Raw genomic sequence first — 12,288 nt, 5'->3', positions numbered from 1 at the left:
GGGAGGGCTCTGCAGGTTATGTGCTGGGTGGGGGCTGCTTTTTGAGAAGAACCAAGAAGAGCACAGAAGTTCACAGCATCTCCACTCCCTGCCCCTGCTGGGCCTTAGCAGCACCATCTGTATGGTGGGAGGGTTGGTCTTGGCCTCCAAGTAGGTAAGCACAGCCCTCGCTTGAGTCATCAGTGCCCCTCCATCCCTCTTTCTGCTTCTGTTGGTCAGAAAAGAGGCACAGAGAAGAGAAGCACCCCACTCCCCACACCTCAACCCTCTCAACCAAGTCCAAGTGAAGGCTGTCAGCCAAGATGTTCTGCTGGCCTTTGATGCCACCACAGGAGTTTGGACTTCATCCTGTGATTCAAGTAAATTGAATCACTTTTACTTTTAGAAAGACCACTGATTGGATACCATCCTTCACTCATAAAATTGGCAAAGAATTTTTTAAATGTCTATTGTTAATGAAGGTGCTTTGAAGTAGGAAATGTCATATACTGCTGATGGGAATAGGAATAAATTAATATGAACTTCCTGCAAAGTCAACTGGAATATGAATCAAAAAACTTAAAAACTTCCAGAACCTTTGACCCAACACCTTTACTTCAAATAAGTCAAAGAAGATAATTAGAGGCACAAAGATTTGTGTGCAAGGATATTAATCATGGCATTATTTATAACAACAAAAAAATTGTAAGAATCTCAATGTCCAACCATAGAAGAATGTTTAAATAAATCCTGGTGGAGTCCAATGATAGACTGTAATGAAGCTATTAAAAATATTATTTTTTGAAGGATATTTGATGATAGAAAAAGTTCACAATGTGAATTGCAAGAGGGTGCTGTTCTATGAGCAGTTAGAACATAAGTGGACATATGGTATTTGTCTTTCTCTGCCTGGTTTATTTCAATTAGCACAATACTCTCCAGATCCATCCATGCTGTCGCAAAAAGTAAGATTTTCTCCTTTTTCATGGATGAGTAGTATTCCATTATGTAAATGTACCACGGCTTTTTTATCCACTCATCTACTGATGGGCACTTAGTTATTTCCAAACCCTGGCTATTATAAATAATGCTGCTATGAACACAGTGATGCATATATTCTTTCAAATTAATGTTTCAGGTTTCTTTGGATATATTCCCAGAAGTGTAATCACTGGGTCATAAGGCAGTTCCATTTTTAATTTTTTGAGGAAATTCTATACTGTTTTTCCCACAGTGGCAGCACCAATCTGCATTCCTACCAACAAGGTGCAATCTAATGAACAAAGTAAACAAATGAGCAAAATATAAACAGACTCACTGATATATAAAACAGACTGACAGCTGTCAGAAGGGAAGGGGTTGTGAGGCTAGATGAAAAAGGTGAAGGGATTAAGAAACAAAAAAACAAAAAACAAAAGGACTAGACACAGACAACAGTATGGTGATTATCAGAGGGAACATGGGGTGGGGGAGGTATAGAGGGTGAAGGGGGGGTAAATGGCGAGGGAAGGAGACTTGACTTTGGGTGGTGAACACACAATACAATATAAAAATAATATATTATAGAATTGTACACCTGAAACCTATATGATTTTATTAACCAATGCCACCCTTATAAATTCAATAAAATGTTAAAAAATAAACTGAAAAAAGAAAGAACAAAAAAGCAGACACAATCTTGACCTGCGTTCTTGAAAAAAATTCCAAAAGCCAAATCATAGTACAGTGGAAAATTTTGCAGCAGCTGCTGCTTTGTTCATGACTGGGTTTCAGTCCCTAAAATGTGTCAAGTTATTTTTTACCATGGGGAGGAAATAGAAAAGGAAGAGAAGGGAAAGGGGAAAGAAACCTGCAGAAACTCACACACCTGACTAAATTCCAGACTTATGCTCCCTCCCAAGCACTTGGGGTCTCATATCCTATACAGCAACTTGCTTTTCTTAAACATCCATGAATCCAGGTCCTTACAACAATCCTGGAAGGAGACTGTCCATTTCACAGACCTGTGCACCCAGATCTAGGGGAGTCGTGGTCCCCAAGCCTCAGATCTAAGAGGCAGGACTTCAGTAAGACCCAGCTTTCAGATTCTCTGTCCATGTCTCTCTTGTGCCCACCTTATCCCAGCCAGGCCCTCCTGGGACAGCACAAGGAACCTGGGGTCTCTGAAGCCCCACAGCTGCCAAACCTGCAAACTGGTATAGTTGCAGAGTTTGAACTTTAAATTGGGCGGGGACTGTGAAGTCCCTGAAGGCAGGGAGCCGGCAAGTTGTCCATGTAGCAGGGTACCAGGAGGCTGGTCCTCTTGGGCACTGCCCTGGCCCATCCCAGCCCAGAGTGTCTGCTAGTAGTGAGTTCAGCACTTCCCAGCTCTGCTCTTGGGTCAGCTCACCTGGCAGCCCGCTCCAGCTCCCTGAACACACTAATGCCACTGGGCCAATAGGTAGGAGGGAAGGAGGACCCACAGCATGTTTACTATTCTCATTAAACCTTTTTTTAAACATATAGAAACCAGAACATCTGCTTGGGAAAGAGGACATAATACTACTAATATCAGCTACCACTTACTGATTCCTTCCCATGGGCCAGGCTCTGTGTTATGAGTTTTGCATGCTTCATCTCATTGGATCCTCAAAATAAGCCCACAAGGAAATATTATTCTTATCTCCACATAACAGGTAAGGAAGGTGAGGCTGAGGAAACTGTTAGCGAGCGCAGGTCTGGGACTTGGGCTCTGGTCGGTCTGACTGCAAAGCCCACATTCACCTTCTCTGCTAGACTGCAAGGAGGTAGCAACGCAGGAATCCCAGACCCAGGCATGTCAGGGACATTGGAACAGAAGCTTTTCTCTTTGTTGGGTCACTCACCTTTCTTTTAAAATAATTTGTGAAGACTTAAGTAAGTATTAAATGGTTCATTCTAGATTTATCAAGCCAATGAAATTGATATGATAGATACCTTGAAAAGTAATCCTGGGTCTGTTAGACTTCAGGGTTGGAAGTGGCTAGAAGGACATGAGAAAATGTTTCGGAGGTTATACAGTACCAGAGACCACCAAACTGACTGGTCCCATTTCACAAAAAGGAGAAATTTGGCCAAGGTTATACAACAGAATCAGAAGAAAAGCAAGAATCAAACCCAGTTCCCTGACTCCCAGTCCCAGTTCATGGCCTCGCCCTGCCTCTCAGAAGGTGTAAAACTGGGGAGTAGAATTAGACCATTATTCTCAGGCACTCTCCTATCTCTCTCTGTGAACCTTATTTTCCAAGACATGGCAGAGTGTGAGACGTTGGCAGATTGATGCAGTGGTTTCTGAGTGTATCATGAAAGCCATCATACCCAAACACTCAGCAGTACTTCCAGTTCACCTTCTTGGCATGTGGTAGGATGACAGGGCCAGCAGGTTATGTGGGCAGATGTGGCACGTGGCACTTCTGGCTCAGAGCATTAAACTGCCGGTGTAGGTGCTCTAGGCATAACAACTGGTGATGTCCCAGGTGGTGGAGCCAGGGTCTCTGAGGAGGGCCACATGGAATGGAGCCAAAAAAAAACCTACAGTGGAGATGTAGCATGAGAAGGAAAGAAACCTTTGTCGTAGTAAGCCACTAAAATTACAAGTTTGTGTGTTACCGCAGCAAAGCCTAGCTCACCTTAACTGAATCACAGAGGAAACAGCAGCTGTGTCCTGATGTCTCATTCTGTACCCATGTTGCAGACTGTAAGCTGTCAGTAACCTGGCAGCATGATTTTTTCTGCACACAGACTTACATCTTTGGGACCATTAGCCTGTGGCCTCATGAGCTAGTTCTGATTTCCATGAATGTGTTACAGTCAGACAAATTGTGAGGAAACCCACTGTTCTCCTGATTCTGCTCTTCAGAAAAAGCAGTCGTTGCTACAGGTAGGAGACCAGCACCCCTAGAGTTGTTCTGCCAGCAGTCACAGGGCTTATCATTCTGCTGGTGAGTGTGTATCGGGAGTGGGAGGGGGCCTCAAGGTAAGACATCTGGGATCAGGATTTTCGGCAGAATAGCAGATCTCAAATAGCCATCACCAACACCTCGTGAGTGGCAGTGACGAACCCCTGTTAGTGGCCTCCTGCTGTGGACATCATGTTGTCGGGATGGTGACCTCTATAGAAGCATATGAGAAGGCTGCAGAGAGGAGGTGTGTGTGAGCTGAGCCTCGAAGGATAAGTGGGAGAGAAAGGCCCCTCTAGGCTGAAGAAAGAGTATGAGAAGAAGGATGAGACAGGACTGTGTGGGGTTTGTCCATTAATGAGGAGTGTCTGCTGAGGCTGGAGCAGGTATTGCAAGAAGGGACGTAGTAGAGGGAGGTGAGGCAGGTGGCCAGGTCAGAGCCGGATCACAAAAGCTCTCAAACACCTCTGCTGTTACCACTCAGTCTTTGTGTTACAGACAAAGGTGAGGAAGAGAGATGCAGAGTCACATTTCACCTGTGGGAAACACCCCCGCATCGTGTTCAGTGTCATACTTCAAGGTTAATGTAAGTCTTTTTGTAGCAACACACCCCCAAAAACCAAGTCCTTATGTTTGAATCTGAAATACTGTGGGCACAATCTAGCCACATAAAGTTATAATCTCGAGTGAAAAAAAAGATGCTTTCCTTTACTTCTTTCCAGAATTCAAGTTTTAGTTTGTCTTTATATTCCAGACTCAAAAAGAATCTCAGAGATTTCTAAAGCCCAGAGAGAGGAGGGTATGTGTCCAAGGTTATTGAGAGAGAGAGAGCCAGTGTGAACTCTGTTGATGCAGAAGTCTGTCTTTCCTTTATCCCCAGAGCCTCACACAGGGCCTAGCACATAGTAGGTGCTCAACAAATATCTGTTGAATAAGTGAACAAATGAACCACCACACTCAGGCAATTCTTTATCTTTTCACCAAATCTTAGCAAGAGAAACCTTACCTTTCAATGTTTACATGGATAAGATTTAAGGTCAGTTGCTGACCCAGATTAATCACCTGCCCCGATGTTCCAGAAACTTCCTCAACAATCACCCTGATTCAGCCTGGAGGAGAAGATGCCAGCACACACTCTTGGGAGAGAGGGGGTCATGACACACACTGGAGCTCTTGTCCAAGAGGTGTCAAGCACAGCCCAGCAGGTCCCTTGTGGCTGAAAGCAAAGCCTTTGATCTGGAGCCTCAGTAACAACATGTTAGTGCCAGGGAGCACCTTCACATGTATGTTTCATCTGAGCTACACGGCATCCCCATTTTTCAAAAGGAAACTGAATCTCAGAGAGATTGAGTCACTTGGTTGATATCACACAGCTAGTTAGTGCTGAACCTAGATGCAAAGCTAGGTTTTTTGAATTGTGCATTGATTATCTGTAGGAGGTTCTGAAAGGAAGGGAACAGAGCCCTGATCTCAAGGGTAGGAGAGGAGACAGGTACAGAGTGCACCATACAAGAAGACAGAGAGATGGCCAAGGGCTAAGGAAGTATCAGAAGGGAGAGGATAACTGCAGAGGGCTGGAGGGAGAAGAAGAGATTGGGCTGGGCTCTGAGGAATGAGCAGGAATGCCCCCCGCCCCAGGGAAGAAGGGAGGGAGGACAGGCCTACAAAAGGGAAATTCTTAGGCAAAGATATAGCACTGGGAAAAGACAAGGTTTTTCAGGAGGGGGTGAGCCCTTCCATCCCTGCAAATGTAATAGTTAAGGAGGCAGAATAAGGAGGGAAGTCTATCCCTGAAGGACAGACAGGGCTCCACTGCTGTGTCACAGGACATTGGCCTCACAGTCAACCCAAGACTGCAGGGGCTGCGGGAGGGGTGATTATATCTTCCGAATGATAAAAGTCACCCTCAACTCCTATTTCTCCTTTAGACCAGAGGTCACCTGGGCCATAAGACAGCTTTCCTGTGTAACAAGACTACTGTGCCTTAGGGACATTTCAGCTTCCTCCTGTGAATACCTGACCCTGGCATTTTCCAAGGAGGCAGTGACACCAGCTCAGAACAGCCACCTGGGAGAAAACCACAGCCTCTTCCCACCCCTCCCTATATATAAAGCTAGTCAATGACTAACAACACCTCTGCCAGATTAGAACCTGGTCTTCCCTCCTTGTGTGACATCAGTACCAATATCATTTATTCCAAAAATCAATATGAAGGTCAGGAAGGAGTCACCTGATGTTCATGACTAGGAGTAAATCCTGTAACCAGAGGCTCTGCTGGGATACGTATGTTCTTTTAAAAATCAACAGATGATTTATGATTCCTTAAGGAGTGGTGACCAGAAATCAGGCTTACACATCCTGTGGAGTGGAAACGTTCAATCTCTATGGCCCAAAGGAATACTAGGTGAGCACCACCCACCACCCACCTGAATACAAAGCTCATCTCACCTACTGCAGGGATGAGGGAAAGCCCTTGTGATAGGTGTGGCATCTTTCTGTCCACTTATTTGTCTTTCTGCTGTAGCCCCAAATACCTAATCAATAGCTAGCACAGAATAAGCATTCAAAAAATATTCAGCAATGAATGAGTGAATCTGATATGAACATAATTCAGCCATATGGAGTCATAACCTAGAAAAGATGCTTCCTTCCAACAATCAAGAACTCTAAATTCCAAAGGAGTGTGTCAAACATGAATCCTATATTATTGTCTCCTGGTCCCACCCTGGAGGGAACAGCAAAGAACCTACAGAACTAAAATGTGTCTCATCTGCCCTAAATTATGTCAGAACTGCAGAACCAAGAGGGCCAGCTTGCAGATCTTAAGTCTCAGTCTCTCATAATACACACAGTGACACTAAATCCCAGAGGTGAGGCTGACCTGCCCCAGGACACACATTCAGGTTGCTTGGCACCCAGGCCAACCAGAGCTTTGCCCGACACCTGTATGGTCCAGATGCAAAAGGAGGGAGAAAGAGAGGGGTGGGGCCAATCAAACAGCTGCAACAGAATATGTCCTGCTGGGGCTACACGGCTACCATAAACTAGAGATTGTCCTGCTCTGCCTGGGCATCTACTCTGTGAATGTGCTGGAGAACACCCTCCTCATAGGACTGAACATGCTGGACCCCCACCTGCGCAGCCCCAGGTACTTCTTTCTCAGCAACCTCTCTCTCCTGGACATCCATGGCCCATCCTCCTTTGTGCCTTTCATGCTGGTCAACTTCCTGAAAGCTCAGAAGATCATCTCCTTCCCTGGCCGTGCCCTGCAGATGTACCTGACCCTGGCACTGGGCTCCACGGGCTGCCTGCTCTTGGCAGTGATGGCATATGACTGTTATGTAGCTATCTGCCAGCTGCTTAGGTACCCAGAGCTCATGAGTGGGCAGATGTGCATGTGGATGGCAGTACTGAGCTGAGGGACAGGCTTTGCCAACTCACTGCTGCAGTCCATTGTCACCCAGAACCTCCCCTTCTGTGGCCACAATGTCATTAACCACTTCCTCTGTAAGATCTTAGCAGTGCTGAAACTGGCCTGTGGGGACATCTCTCTCTAATGCGCTGCTTTTAATGGTGGCCACAGCTATCCTGTCACTGGCCCTGCTCTTGCTCATCTGTCCTACATCTTCATCCTTGCTGCCATCCTTAAGGTACCCTCTGCTGCAGGCTGGCGCAGAGCATTGTCCACCTGCTCTGCCCACCTCACAGGAGTAGTGGTTTTCTATGGGACTATCTCCTTCGTGTACTTCAAGCCCAAGGCTGAGGACTCTGACTTGGATAAGATTATTGCATTGTTCTATGGGGTCATGATCCCCTCACTGAGCCCCATCACCTACAGTCTGAGAAATGCAGAGGGAAAAGCTGCTGCCATAGCTCTGCGGGGTGGGGGGACCTGCTCTCCAGGAAATTGTCCTGCTTTCCCTGTTGCTCTTCAGCTGTATCTGGCAGGATAGGCCAGATTATATTGTGCTAACTACTTCAAAATTTCCGTGGCTTAACAACACAAAGGTTTACTTCTCACTCATGCTGCAGGTCCTTTAGAAGTTGGCTGGGGGGTCTGCTCCGTGTCATCGTCCTCATCCATCTGGGACTCGGGATAACAGAGCAACGACTGGAACAATGCTGGTCACCATGACAAAAGGAAGAGAGAAAATGGCAAGGCCTGCATTGACTCTTCAAGCTTCCGCTCAGGAGTGGCATGTTACTTCCACTCACATTCTATCGGCCAATACAAGGCACAAGGCCACAGCGAGCATCAGGAGGGAAGGCACACCTACCATGTGCGTGGAAGGAGAAGGAGGACTGAGAACCTTGTGAATACAGCCTAGTGGTTGCCACACCATCCTACAGAAAGTTGCCTTCCAGTTCACTCACCATCCGTCCGTCACTGGCTGATGCCAGGTTAATCATCCAGGGAAAGCTCATTAGCTCACCTGTGGTGGCCTTGCCCTGGGTCAAGCTAACTAGGCAGAGCTGTGCCTCTCAGAATGTCCTTCCCTATATGGTTCTGGGTTAGGGTGGGTCACAAGGAGAATTGGCATGAGATTTGGAAGGCAAAGCTGAAGCAGCAGCAGACCCGCAGGAGCACTCATGTGCTGCCGCTGATCTGCGGGCTCACCTTGTTGTTAGTGCAGCCCCTCTGCGTCCCACCGGATCACCGCTTTCAACTGTTCGGAGTCTTGTGCTGAGTGCAGCTCCGTGGCAGAGTGCCAACTTCTCATGCAGGTCACCAGTGTCATTGAGATTGAAGGCACTGAGAGCCAGACATGGATTCTAGTTTGTCCTCCCCCTCCCCCACTTCATCCCCACCAACCCAGGGACCCAGCGACTTCAGGTCCAATGCTAGATGCAGAGGTAAGCACTCTGCGTAAACTTCTCTAACTGCTTCCTGTAACTGCACAGGCCCCTTCTCCGTAACAAATCCCTGTAACACTCAGTGGTCTGCAGCTTCAGTCAAACCCCGATTCATCATTCTTCTCAGCAAGAACTTCTGATGGCTCCCCATTACCCCAGCAGTGAGTCCAAATTCTCCAGTTGAGTCCTCAGGCCCTCCAGAATCCAGACAACCCCCGCCCCAACCACATCTTCATCCTGATATTTCACTGAGCCCTTCACATGGCCACCCCTCGCTGCGTTGTCTGTACCGCTCACACCGCCACCTCCCGCTCGCTGTTCTCTGGTAAGACCAGGACTGTCTCCCACGTGCATCCTTTCCTGATGCACTTTGAAAGTGTTCCCTTTCCTTTTCATCCAACAGCACTGTGTTGGAAACTTTCACTTGGTATCTGTCCTATTCTGCTTTGTATCGTGATATTTCATCAAAATGTGAGCTCTTTTGAGGGCAGGATTCAGCCAGGTCTGGTTCGTCTCTGCAGCTCCCACAAAGCTTTCCCTATAGGTTTACTGAACTGAATTGTCACTCAGAAGCCCTCACAATGTCGTCCTCTGGGGATTGAGCCCTGTGCTCTGAGCACTGTGTAGACAGACACAAGCAAGGAGACACAATATCTGTTGCCCAAAGCCCCAAATTCCCAGAAGGCTGGGGTTGTTGGCATCTTGGGCTCCCCATCTACTGAGACAAGTCAGGAGACAACCAAGGACCCTATTTGGGGACCAGGAGACGAGGGTTCCAGACCCGGTTCAGCAGCTCTGCCCAGCACGGTCTTCTTGCTGGCCCTTTCCCCACAGGCACCTCAAACTCAAACTATCCAAAACTGAACTCACTGTCCTGCCCCCCAAAGCTGTGTCACCAGCTCGGAGAATAACACCATCACTCACAAGTCACCACACCAAGAACATGGCAGTCATACACTTGCTCTCATCCCTCACCACTCCATACACCCAATTGGTCACAAAGTCCTACAGAATCCACCTCATAACAGCTCTTAAATCAGTGCACTCCTGCCCTGGCTGGTGTGGCTCAGTGGATTGTGCACCAGTCTGCAAACCAAAAGGTCATTGGTTTGATTCCCAGTCAGGGCACATGCCTGGGTTGCAGGCTAGGTTCCCAGTTGGGGGCGTGTGAGAGGCAAGCTATCAGTGTAACTCACACATTGATGTTTCTGGCCCTGTATTTTTCCCTCCCTTACCCTTTCTGTAAAAGTAAATAAGTAAAATCTTTTTAAAAAAATCCATCCACTCCTTTCCACAGATACTGCCTTCAGCCTTCCCCGTCCATCTCAAATACTGCAACAGTGGTGTCACTGCACTTTTGTCCTCCAAACTCTCCAAAACCCATCTTTGCACCAGCCATCAGAACATCAGTCTATAAAAACAAAACACCATCTTTTCACGCTACTCTCCTGCTTAAATCTCGCCAGTGGCTCATTTCCCACAGGATACAGCCAGACCCCACCTACCCACCCAACCTCATTACTGGCTGCTTGTTGCCACCCCTACCCCACCCACACACTCTGCCCCAGCCCAGACACACTGAAGCATTCCCAGTCCCCCAATAACTATCGGTCTTTCCTTCCTCTCTGTTTCCCCAAATGCCCAAACACTCCTTGGCCTTTAGCTAACACACTGGACACACCACGTACCAGGGTAGGCCCCGTACTGTGTCCTAGTGCTTCCCTGGCTGTAGACCAAATGGAATGATGGAAATCTCAGGGTGCAATACAGACACTGGTGACCAGGGTGAACACCCTCCCCACATCTTGGCATTATGAAAACTCATTAGTCCTCATTCAACACACACTTCCCTTCCAGAAAGCCCCTTCTGACCCCTCCCCCATCTGGGTGGGGTCTGCCCCAGCTGTCTCCCTCTCCAGTGCCATCTGTATTCTGTTGACTGTGTCCTGAATCCTACCTATTTGGGTTCATGGGTCCTGGTGACCTGATTCCATACATCTTAATGTGACAGGATAACATTTCTGATACAGGAGCAGATACTTAGCTCACACCTCTCGCTCCTTCTCACCATTCATTAGGCTCAGTGCCCCGAGGAGCTGTGATGGCAGAAACCAGAAGACAAAGAGATATTTTCTTGGCTTTTGACCTTCAAAAACCTAGGCCTGAGAGGGAACATTAAGGCATAGATGAAAGATTTGGGAGAAAACATAAGTAAAAGTAAGGCTTCCCAACTTCCAGATCAACAAAATAGTCCCTAAACTAGGAGTAGGAAAAGAAATGAGGAAAGGACACAGGGAGAGCATTGGCACAGAGGGGTCCAAAATGAGAGGGGCCCCGAGCCCCACTCCCCCGGCCAAGCCCCCAATCAGATTTGCAGGATCTAAAAGTGGGAGCAATTCATGCCTTGGTGGTCCAGTAAAATCCAGAGCAGGACCCCAGAGTAGAAATGGCTCCAAGGTATGTCTGGGTAGCCAAGGTGCCACAGGTCTTTGCACATGGCACAGAAGGGGTACTGAGTCTTGGGACTAAAAGTGGTTACACAGCCAGGACCAAGAATCCACTCTGGCATGGCCTACCTGCACCGCCAACCAGGGGCCAGGAGGAATGACAGCAATCTCAGGGGGTGGATGTCTATGGACCGTGGTGACCAGAAAAGGCACTCTCCCAACATCTTTGCATTATATAAGACCCTCAGAACTTAGCTGTGACTAGAAATTCCAAATTGACAATGGATTATGATTCTGGCAGCCAGGCAAAATGGGGCTGAAAATAGAAGTGATGTTCTTGTGATATTTCTTGTGCATCTGAGATCTGTACCTGCTAGTCCAATTTCCTGGGGCCTCAGCTTCCTTCCCTGTTGAGTGTGGTACCGTAAGGGAGATCTCGATGACTTAAATCATGTCAGCATCTCTCCCTCTCTGTGTGTCTCTCTGTGTCTCTCTCTCTCTCTCCTCCCTATTCCCAGCTGCTATAGCCTGACATGATGGGACTAAAGCCTCAGACAGTAGCTCCAGCAGTTTGCTCCAGCTGGGCTCCCATCATCCCTGCTGACTTCAAAGTCCCTCTTTCCCTCCCCTCCCCACACCCTTGGCAGCAGAAAAAGAGGCAGCACAGAACCAGCAAATACTTCATTGGAGACACACCAGACTCTCCCTGCATCAGCTGAAGATTCCAGCCCCAGTCCCAGCCCCAGTGTTCTGCAATCGCCCCCCCTAGCCCAGCCCAGCCCAGGTGTGGCCTCTGGGGATGAGGCCTGAGGCCAGAGCGGCTGAGCTGTTTCCCCAAGGGGGGCTCCACTTCCTCAGGAATGATGCCATGTCCTGTGAGGGCTTTGTCTCCCCAGGAAGGAATCCATGTCCTCAGGAGGGCTCCACATCCCTTGGAGGGTCTCCACGCCCCTGGGGTGGACTGCCTGGTCCAGAGGGGGCTCTGTAGCCCTGCACAGGCTACAGTCCTGAAGGAATCCATGGATGCAGGATGACTCCAGGCCCTCCGGAAGTATGCCAGGTCCCTGGAACAGTTCCACGTCAAGAAAGAC

General features: G+C 48.0%; 1 pseudogene; it reads left to right on the top strand.

The window, feature by feature from the left end:
* Positions 1-4,099: 4,099 nt before the first annotated feature.
* Positions 4,100-7,869, top strand: LOC150013377 (olfactory receptor 13C7-like; annotated as a pseudogene).
* Positions 7,870-12,288: the final 4,419 nt, after the last annotated feature.

This window comes from Furipterus horrens, unplaced genomic scaffold (genome assembly GCF_987537825.1).
Source record: "Furipterus horrens unplaced genomic scaffold, mFurHor1.1.pri manual_scaffold_4, whole genome shotgun sequence".
Lineage (NCBI taxonomy): Eukaryota > Metazoa > Chordata > Mammalia > Chiroptera > Furipteridae > Furipterus > Furipterus horrens.
The sequence above is the reverse complement of the archived record's forward strand: the minus strand, read 5'-3'. Positions and strand labels throughout refer to the sequence as shown.